This window comes from Anguilla rostrata, chromosome 2, assembly GCF_018555375.3.
Source record: "Anguilla rostrata isolate EN2019 chromosome 2, ASM1855537v3, whole genome shotgun sequence".
NCBI classification, from domain to species: domain Eukaryota; kingdom Metazoa; phylum Chordata; class Actinopteri; order Anguilliformes; family Anguillidae; genus Anguilla; species Anguilla rostrata.
The window spans coordinates 57,600,335-57,610,742 of NC_057934.1; the positions used below are offsets into that span (position 1 = coordinate 57,600,335).

The following is a 10,408-nucleotide window of genomic DNA, read 5'->3' on the forward strand; positions in this document are numbered from 1 at the left end:
TAGGATACTCTGCGATTTCAGAGGGGATGGCAGCCGCTCTGAGAGCTTCTCAGTGTCACAGTTAAATGTGTAACTTTCACAGCTTTCTTCAGGCCAGCGTAGTTCAGCTGGGCATGCTGGAGTGATGCAAATTTCTATTGCAAATTACACCTCAGCCAACATCAATTTGTGAATAATATTTCTGTAAATAATATTCCATACATCATTTAGCGTTCTCTGATATCAAAAAGCAACTAAACTAAAATTGTGATCCTTGGGCACTTCTTTGCCTCCCTCATCATCTTCTTCGCTGTGTGGGGGGACCATATGTGTCCCAAACCTTGCTGTTTTTTTTACAAGAAGGTTGCTGAAGTTTGCATTTCCTTCAAGATGGAGTCTTCAAACACATTAGTTAATCCTCTTCCCAGGCAACCCTCCCCCAGGTCCCAACTCAGTATCCCTCCACCTCCCATCTCTCTCTCTGCCACCATGGCTCCCCTGACCTACCTTTTTCTTAGGATTTCATTTAGAATAATGTTACAGGTTTAGCTGCGTTAAGATAAGTTACCTGTTTAATGGTATCTGCATTTATTACAGTGCAAACTATTGTTTTGTGGGTCAATATTACAGTTATTAGTTATAAATGGGCATCTATGCCTTCTTGGTGAATTGCCACTTATTTATTGGTTTATTCATTCATTCAGACCAGAGATTTGTTCCCACTATTTGAGTCTTTTCTTCCTCCTGGGGAGGTTGTGACCTCACTTGCTGGATTCCTGGGGATTCAGACTGGGTATGGGCCTGAACTAGTATTTCCTAGTTTCTGTTTTCGGGAGAAATATCTGGAGCACCACATGAAGAAGGCCTCCTAGATTATTAGATGATTGTTTGTGCTGTTTAGAGACCCTTAAGGAGGCATTCACATCCATCTGGCCTTCTGTGGTTAAGACCACACCCACACCATGGCAGGCATATGAACCCCACACCTGCACAACACCATCAAAGCCCTTTACTGTTGAGACGGTTTGCATGTCTGTTTAACAGACCAGAAAACTCTATAGTATAGTTAATACATTTACTACATTTTAAAAACTACTGTGATCAGTCCAATCATTCTGTATTTGTGACTCCTGCTATTAAAAATAAAATAAAAAACATGAAATAATCATATGTTATGCTTCTGGAGGTTCATTGTACTTGGCAACAAAGCGAGTAAAATTCAGTGTTTATTAAATGAAGAAATGAGGTCACAAGGAAATGCTGTTGGGATGCTGTGTATTTCTCCATTGAGCATCAGTGCAGAGCTGCAGTGTCAGGAAGCACACACCCTGGTGGTTGGGAGGAGCATTGCAGTGATTGTCAGCCCATTCTAAAAGTAAAACAATGGTATGTGAGAACAGTTATTGCTCACACGTGGACACAGATGGGAAAGGAGATGTTTAGAGACGTTTGTGCAGCCTGGCTGTGAGCTTCAGGTGCTCATTGGTCAGTGTCATGGCGGACGTCACATGTTAAGCAATATGAACAGGGCTGGCCACACTCAGATCACACAGCTCCGGCAGATGTCTGACAGCATGGAGGAGGAGAGGAACAGAGGCTTTAGCAGCATGAGAAAAAGACTTCAGAGAAGATCCAGTGAGAAGTAGAAGATGAGAAGAACCTGAGGAAGGAGATATGACAGAGGGAGCAGCTCCAGGGAGTGAAACAGACCAGAAAAACTGCAGAACTGTGATGATTAAAGCATGATGTCAGAGGAACTAGAATATTCTCACTGCATTTTACTCCAGGGCTGAACCTCTCCTGTGTTAAACCCCTTTCATGACACTACCTCGATGGATGACCTTGCTCTTCTGAACCAGACATTACTATAAAAGGGGATGTCTATCTTACCAGCTAGTTTAATACCTCAGACCATAATCTGTCCAACAATGATTATTTGCGATGACGGATTCCCCATTAGTTCTCTATTGCCATTTAGCCCGTCTTTAACTGTTGATACCAAGCTGTCCAGTCAGAGGATGGGTTCTTCCTCTGTAGCCTGATTCCATGTAAGACTGGGAACCTTTTTATCATCTATGTTTGAGCCCTTTATTTTGTACTTGCAATTGTTTTATTTTTATTTATTTATTATTATTATTATTATTATTATTATTATTTGCTTTTTTGGGGTTGAGACTTGGTCCTGTCAAGTTTTTCTTTCTTTTAGCTGGGTGTCCTCAGACTGGACAGAGGGACAGGCAAACAGCCCTCACCTCGCCTGCCTGTCTCAGCTGATAGGCAGAGGGGTTACCAGGGGAGACTGGAAAAGGGTATCCGGCAGCAGGGATCCCCATCCCGGCCTTTTACTTTACACAGACTGGCTGAGTCCCACACAATGGCCCTGTGCTCCGTCTGTATGGGAAAGCAGCAAACTGGGTGACCTTTCCACAGAGCGCAGCCACAACTCATTAACTACAGCCACTAAATGAGCTGCGGCGTGATTAAACAGCTGCTCTGTGTTTGTGTGTGTGTGTGTGTGTGTGCGTGGGAGTGTGTCTGTGTGTATACGTGTGTGTGTGTGCGTGAGCGTGTGTGTGTGTATGTGCGTATGTGTGAGTGTGCATTTGGGTGTGTGTGTGTGTGTGTGTGGGTGTGTGTGGGTGTATGTGAATATGTGTGAGTGTGTCCGTGTGTATATGTGTGTGCATGTGTGTGTGTGTGTCTGTGTGTATACGTGTGTGTGTATGAATGTGTCTGTGTGTATACGTGTGTGTGTGCGTGTGTGTCTGTGTGTATACGTGTGTGTGTGTGTGTGTGGGTGAGTGTGGATTTGTCTGCGTGTGTGTGTGTGCATGCAAATGTATGTGAGTGTGTGTGTGTGTGTGTGTGATGGAGGATGTAGAATGGTGTGCTACAAAGCCTGTTTCTCATTACCCTCATTTCCCCTCAATCAACATGCTCCCCACTTCTGATTGGATCTCCTGATTACAACCACATGCAAGGGGTCACGGGTCAAGGGTCACAGAGGTAGTGGTGTAGGAATGTGGGGTACAGGCAGAGGTCGCAGGTCTTTGCTCTTATAAAACTAATCTTTAAAAACAAACAGACACAATACAAAACTGGTGCAAGGTTTAGCCAAGTACTTCACTGGCTGACTGTTTTCCAAGAGTGCTTGAAGTTCAACATCAGACAACATGAGATGTGCAAGATCTGAATGTAACTTTTAAAATGCGAAGGCTCATTGTGCCGTATAATGAAATTTCATTATGTTGAAGGCATACATGTATAGCACTGGAACACATATTTATGATCTATTTCTTCTGTGTTTATTTAATTCCCATTCAGGAAGACAAAACAGAATGAGTTCCTCTGTAAATGAAGGGGGCTGAAAGCCTGTGGAAGGTTTCCTGCAAGTCTATAACCGTTAGGGAAAGGAGTTTTCAAGTCTGGGTTTGGAGGTTCGATTCCCAGGTGGTGCACTTCTATTGTACCATACGCACAAACATACCATACACATACCCACTCCCCTGTGTTCTGTTCCAATCACCTGGATTTGGGGAAACATGTTCGTTATCTTCAAAATAGGTTAAACATTGTCAATGTCTGATGCCTCACATGGAGACAAATGACTGCCAGAGAAAACACCTTTATTGTGCACTTTAGAAAAAACAGAGAAATAGGAAGCGAATCTGTTTTGTTTTTTGTTTTTTTGGGAGATTTGTCACTAAATTATACTTATACCTATAAATGTTTTGGTTCCATACTAGATAAACATATGAATTTTTACAATGGTATAGGGACTTCAATCGGACTCCACAGGGAGAGCTCTGGGACCTGTGATAAGCAAACTGAAGGTCTGCATACTTTATAAGTACAGGCTTTCAATAAACACCGAAGTGAGCCACTATAGTATTTGGACAGCGAGCCTCCACCTGGCTGTCGGTGTGCATGTTACTATGCGCTTTCATGGCCTATGGCCTTCTCCGGCATTTCCCAGTGAAGTGCTCCAACAATAATCCATCTGCATACAGTACATACAAAAGAAAAACAAAGAAAACGAATGGGCAAAAACTTGACCGCGAGATGTGGGATGTCGCTTGGACTTCACAAAGGGGAAATTCCGAAGAGTGAGAGTGAGTATGAGGTCATATTTTTAGGGAAAGGATTACAGTGCAGACATTCGCTTTGCATCTGCTGATTGCTAGATTTCATTCTTGACTATTTATAGTAGTTGCATATTCTTTTTCTTCTTCTTCCTCCTCCTCCTCCTCCTTCTTCCTTTCTTCATCTTCTTACTCATTCTTTCTTCTTCTGTCTTATTCCTCTTTTTTCTTTCTTCCTTCTTCTTTCTTCCTATTATTGTTGATCGCTCATTTCTGATTGGGTATGTTAGTTGCTGTTATGCACGACTGTAACATTGTTGTTGCTTAACGGTTTAAATTTATATAACAGGAGCAGGAGCCACTAGCGTACTGCCGGTGCCAAGAAATGCAAGCATAGCAACCTATGTTAAAAACCTTCACTGCAGACTCCTCTACCTGTCTCAGGTGCACCAACAAAAATATATATTTTTCTATGCCGACAAAAGCATATGTCATGGCTTGAACATCGCTATGGAAATTTCTAGATGGGAAACATATGGACCAATGTAAGTCCTCCTTCCCATGTTTCACAATCCTGGAATCCTCTCTCTCTCTCTCTCTCTCTCTCTCAAGGAAAAGTATTTATAACTGGGACGCATTCAGCGCTAGTATGATGAAACAAAAATCCTGGATCCACATAAAGCCAGCAGAATAACGTTCCAAAGTTTGACACAATGATCTGATCCATAAATCGCAAAGCAAACAGTGTTGTAAGTGAATGTATGTTTCCCTTTGTTTTCCGTTGCCAATTGAGTGGTATTGTGAAATGTATATATTTTTACTATATATATATATATATATATAGTTAACCCTTTGTGTTATGCACAAAATCCATCATTCAGTGTGGCAGTGAAAGAGAGTTCAAAGAGCATTATCATCTCCCTTCAACTCCTGTACTGCTCAGCATGTGCAGAAATCATAGACATCCCCTTTCTTGACCACAGTGATCAGGGTGCAATAAAGAGGACTGGTGCTGTGGCTAATGACACTGGTTCTGTGAATTTTTTTTTTCTTTCCCATATTACTTACATTATGTTATTAATGATTTGTTACATTTCTATTTCCCATTATTATCCAAGTGGGTGCTACACATTGGAGGGGGTTAGGGTAATGAGTTTACACCCGCCACTTCACTGTAAAGCGCTTTGTGATGAAAGACGCAATAAAAATTCAGCCCTCCACCGTTAGTTCTGTGCAGCCGCAGGTGACTTTTATTTTCAACCAAGACCAGACATACAAACATTTAATCCAAATCCCCAGTTAAAATATATGTAATACAGGAATCAATTGTGTACTGTTTGCACATCATCACATTCATTTTTCTGCGTTAGCTTTATTTCCCATTCAGAGAGCCAAATTTACCAGACCAATCCTCAAGTACTTCCAAAAATGTCTCATTAACTATTTTCTTCAAAATTAGCTGCAGCGACTGTTGAGATTCCACTCCTGCCCCCAAGTAGCAGGATTATGACTTAAATGATGTCACAGTTTTCAGAATTACACCCTTAATGATGTCACAGTTAACAGGATGACAGCTTTAGTGATGTCACAGTTAGCAGTATTGTGGCTTTAATGATGGCGTAGTTAGCAGTATTGTGGCTTTAATGATGGCGTAGTTAGCACGATTACAATGATGTCACAGTTAGCAGGATTATGGCTTCAGTGATGTCACTGAATAGTTTGCGAGTAGTCCTGCCGCTTATGGAAGGTCATTTGAGCAAATAACGAGGCGTTAATGTCATGTGGCCAATGAGGGACCTTGAATCAAGGTAGTCGTACATATTCATGATGTCGGACAACAACGCAAGGGAGCACGTCTTGCATAAATTACTGACGTTGTGCATACATTAAATTAAAATAAGTGTTAACACTTACAGTTTTATGGAAGGCCATTTGAGCAGATAATGGCCTTCAATAGTAGTGTGTTGATGTGACCGGAGCTAGTGATTCTTCATTTGTTTTTGTTTGGGATGACATCATGGTAAAATGGTTGCGTGTTTTCCCACCCCTCTTCCCTGAGTAGTTCGCCAGCTAGATAGGTTTTAGGTAGGTGAAACGTACCCCTCACTTTACCTTGTTTCCTGCTCTTGTGCCCGCCTCTGTTTCTGAGAGTCTTCCTGTTTTGGTGAGAGGTACGTGTAGCCGTGCAGTCTTGTTCCTCTGTTTTAAGGTTCAATATCCACAATGGTAAATTCATAACCTTTTGTATTTGTAGTTTCCTGGCCTCTAGTAAATCGCTGGAACCTACAGTGAACCAGTTGTTGCTGCATGTAGGTATGTTGGGAAGACGTGCATATTCAACTAAAAGTCCGTGTTTTCACTGGCTAACAAACCCTCCGATTCATTCACAGGTATCCGTCAGCCAGAGCGAGTGATTGATTCGCCTGGCTGAGGTAGTAAAGTGAGGGTGTGTCTTCACCAATCAATGTGCGTGCATTTCTGAGGCTTAAGGTAGGCTAGAGGTATGGTAAGTAGGATTGCCTTATGGCCCCCAATTCATAGCAAATAGTCCGGTTACCTTGTTTATTGGTTTGTTTTCCCCCCTTTTAGGTTGCCAAGGTGTACTGCTGTTTTGCCTCTTACTTAGCGTAACATTACTTGCCTAAAACTTATCAGCTATTCTGTAGGTTTCCCCTGTTCCTATGATTTGGTAATAGCTTTGTCAGAATATGCTATGTGTTTGGTAGTTGTACGGCACTTGCTACCCTGAACGCTCATTAATTGTATCCGCGCTGGTCGTGTTTTACTGCCATTGTTCGGCTGTTAAATCTTCTTTTTTTAAAACCTTAAACGGGCTACACTGTTTGTTGGCGGAGATACGGGAAATACTGTAGTGGGCCTACCCTAATTGACATTTCAATTTCGAAATGATCGAAACTAACCAACTGGTTCTTTGTATTTGATTCATTGTTTTTAACTAGATCTATTGAATTGCTTAAATTAAGGTTGACCGTGAGCCCAGCACTGCTCTGGTGGGGAGGTTACGCCGGGCACCCACCGCACGCGTCGCGTATGCGTCGCGTAAACAGCAGGGCGAAGCAGCACGGCGCGACGCGTAGGGTGTCTCCACTGGTTCCGTTTGTGTCGCGCAAAGGCTTGCGTAAAAGCTATATATTCCTAGTAGCTCTCGCAGTCTGCAGTGGGCTTTTACATCGTGCATTTCACGTTTGTTCACGACTGTTGATTATGGGTTAAGTGAATACTTTGGTGAGAGACCTTTTTCAGTTTGTTAATTTGGTAATATTTCGTTAACTCGTAAATAGCCTACGTGAGAAAGTAAACGCTTTCAAGAAGTACCATAACTTAAATCGCAACGTAGCCTGCATAACAATCTATCTCAAACTGTATTAATTTATTTGCTTGGTTAACAAGCGTGCCAATTTCATGAAGAATATGTAATGATCATAATAATAATAAATAATCCGTAATCAACCATTGGGAATTCCCGTGTTGTCTTGCCATTCACGTCAAAACATTTATAGGATCAGATTTAGTAAAATCAGCTAATCATGAAAAAGTCAGTAACAGTTTTAATCTTGAAGGGATATGAACACCACAACGCCATGAACACCGGAAGCTTTGAAGTACAAGTGCAATAAAGGCTTGCTTACAACTTCATTTATAAAATAGGTGCATTTTCATCGGCAAGACCACTAAATAATCTGATTTTTTTAAAGCTCTGTGGATTATCTGATTTTTATTAACAAGCCCTTTTTGAAAGCACGGCGAACGAAGACATCGGAGAAGTCAAATAGGCTGAGCAATGGTTGGTTAAAAACTATCTTCCAATACTCGAGCTAACAAACCGCTGCTCTGTGCATTCCCTTCTACGTCACTCAATAGCCTACGTCTTTCTGTGGTGTATTTTCAAATTTACCCCACCCCCTCCGCAAAATAAGACAGCGAAACTTTAGTTTGCCTTTCCCCCAGGTTCCAGTTATTTATTTATTTTTACAAAACGAAAAGGCTTGTATTTTTTTTAGCTGCTTAAAAATATCTGGGAGGTAACTAGGGACACACCCCCAGTAATATAAGAATTAAATATAAATCAGAGCATGTATACCTAGCATTTTAGAGCATATTTCTGTGTATAAACAGGCCAACGTGACGCGCGACAAGCCGAAAAAATAGAACAGAAGCGAAAAACTACGCTTCAGTTCGCTTGTGTCGCGCGAGCTTCGCAGCCGGTACGCGACGCGTTCGCATCTGGTGGAGACGACGTCGCCCGCTGCCGTTGTAATAAAGCCGGGCACCCACCGCACGCGTATCGGCCGCGAGCGCACTACGCGCGTATTACGCGCGTAACTGAAGCGTAGTTGAAGTACTGTTATTACAACGGCAGCGGGCGACGTCGTCTCCACCAGATGCGAACGCGTCGCGTACCGGCTGCGAAGCTCGCGCGACACAAGCGAACTGAAGCGTAGTTTTTCGCTTCTGTTCTATTTTTTCGGCTTGTCGCGCGTCACGTTGGCCTGTTTATACACAGAAATATGCTCTAAAATGCTAGGTATACATGCTCTGATTTATATTTCATTCTTATATTACTGGGGGTGTGTCCCTAGTTACCTCCCAGATATTTTTTAAGCAGCTAAAAAAAATACAAGCCTTTTCGTTTTGTAAAAATAAATAAATAACTGGAACCTGGGGGAAAGGCAAACTTAGTTTCGCTGTCTTATTTTGCGGAGGGGGTGGGGTAAATTTGAAAATACACCACAGAAAGACGTAGGCTGTTGAGTGACGTAGAAGGGAATGCACCGAGCAGCGGTTTGTTAGCTCGAGTATTGGAAGATAGTTTTTAACCAACCATTGCTCAGCCTATTTGACTTCTCCGATGTCTTCGTTCGCCGTGCTTTCAAAAAGGGCTTGTTAATAAAAATCAGATAATCCACAGATCTTTAAAAAAATCAGATTATTTAGTGGTCTTGCCGATGAAAATGCACCTATTTTATAAATGAAGTTGTAAGCAAGCCTTTATTGCACTTGTACTTCAAAGCTTCCGGTGTTCATGGCGTTGTGGTGTTCATATCCCTTCAAGATTAAAACTGTTACTGACTTTTTCATGATTAGCTGATTTTACTAAATCTGATCCTATAAATGTTTTGACGTGAATGGCAAGACAACACGGGAATTCCCAATGGTTGATTACGGATTATTTATTATTATTATGATCATTACATATTCTTCATGAAATTGGCACGCTTGTTAACCAAGCAAATAAATTAATACAGTTTGAGATTGATTGTTATGCAGGCTACGTTGCGATTTAAGTTTATGGTACTTCTTGAAAGCGTTTACTTTCTCACGTAGGCTATTTACGAGTTAACGAAATATTACCAAATTAACAAACTGAAAAAGGTCTCTCACCAAAGTATTCACTTAACCCATAATCAACAGTCGTGAACAAACGTGAAATACACGATGTAAAAGCCCACTGCAGACTGCGAGAGCTACTAGGAATATATAGCTTTTACGCAAGCCTTTGCGCGACACAAACGGAACCAGTGGAGACACCCTACGCGTCGCGCCGTGCTGCTTCGCCCTGCTGTTTACGCGACGCATACGCGACGCGTGCGGTGGGTGCCCGGCTTAACAGTACTTCAACTACGCTTCAGTTACGCGCGTAATACGCGCGTAGTGCGCTCGCGGCCGATACGCGTGCGGTGGGTGCCCGGCTTTAGCTTGGTGGTTAGGTCCCTCACTGTTTGCGTTCCTAGTGATTGCACTGAATCACTTATTTAACACGAATTTGATGTGTTGAAGATGAGGTGGCACGCATGGTGCAAAGTAGAATGTACTTTAGGACAGCTCGTAATTGCTAGTAACCCTCCCACCGAGTAGGTTGTCTGCTCACTCCTTAGCGTCATCTAGTGGCCATTTTAGTCATGTATGTCAGTATGTATTCTATTGTGTGTATGTTAAATTAATAAAAAATTGATGTCATTGCTTAAATTCGTCTGCTATTTTCTTGTAGCTTCTAATTGTTTTGGCTATTTGAGCTTGATTCATTCCATACAGGTACTTCCAGCCCTCTATTTTAATCTCAATAAAAGTTAAAATCATTTCTTTTGAGCCATGTGTCTGTCTTCCTTCAATGAAAGAACCTGAGAAACTGTTGTGTCTGAACTGTTTATTTCCTTGGGTGAAATTCCCAAGGTGGCGTGGTCTGGCTATTTACCCTTACCCATTGCCACACTGACAACTGTTGCCTACATTGGCTCAGTTGGCCCTGGCTTACTTGTTAGGGTGTAGCGCTATGACTTCACAATTAAACTAAAACCAAATTGGCTTTATAAACATTCCTTTAGATG

At 42.0% G+C, this 10,408-nt stretch overlaps 1 long non-coding RNA gene across 2 annotated transcripts; it reads right to left on the reverse strand.

The window, feature by feature from the left end:
• Nucleotides 1–1,166: 1,166 nt before the first annotated feature.
• Nucleotides 1,167–7,078, reverse strand: LOC135249286 (uncharacterized). Of its 2 annotated transcripts, XR_010328633.1 has the most exons (3): nucleotides 6,162–7,078; nucleotides 5,976–6,049; nucleotides 1,167–1,348 (listed from the first exon to the last, which is right to left on the reverse strand). It is a non-coding gene; the product is annotated as an uncharacterized LOC135249286 (long non-coding RNA). The 2 variants fall into 2 exon arrangements; XR_010328634.1 differs by lacking the exon at nucleotides 5,976–6,049 and having other exon boundaries at nucleotides 6,174–7,078.
• Between the last annotated feature and the right edge of the window lie 3,330 nt (nucleotides 7,079–10,408).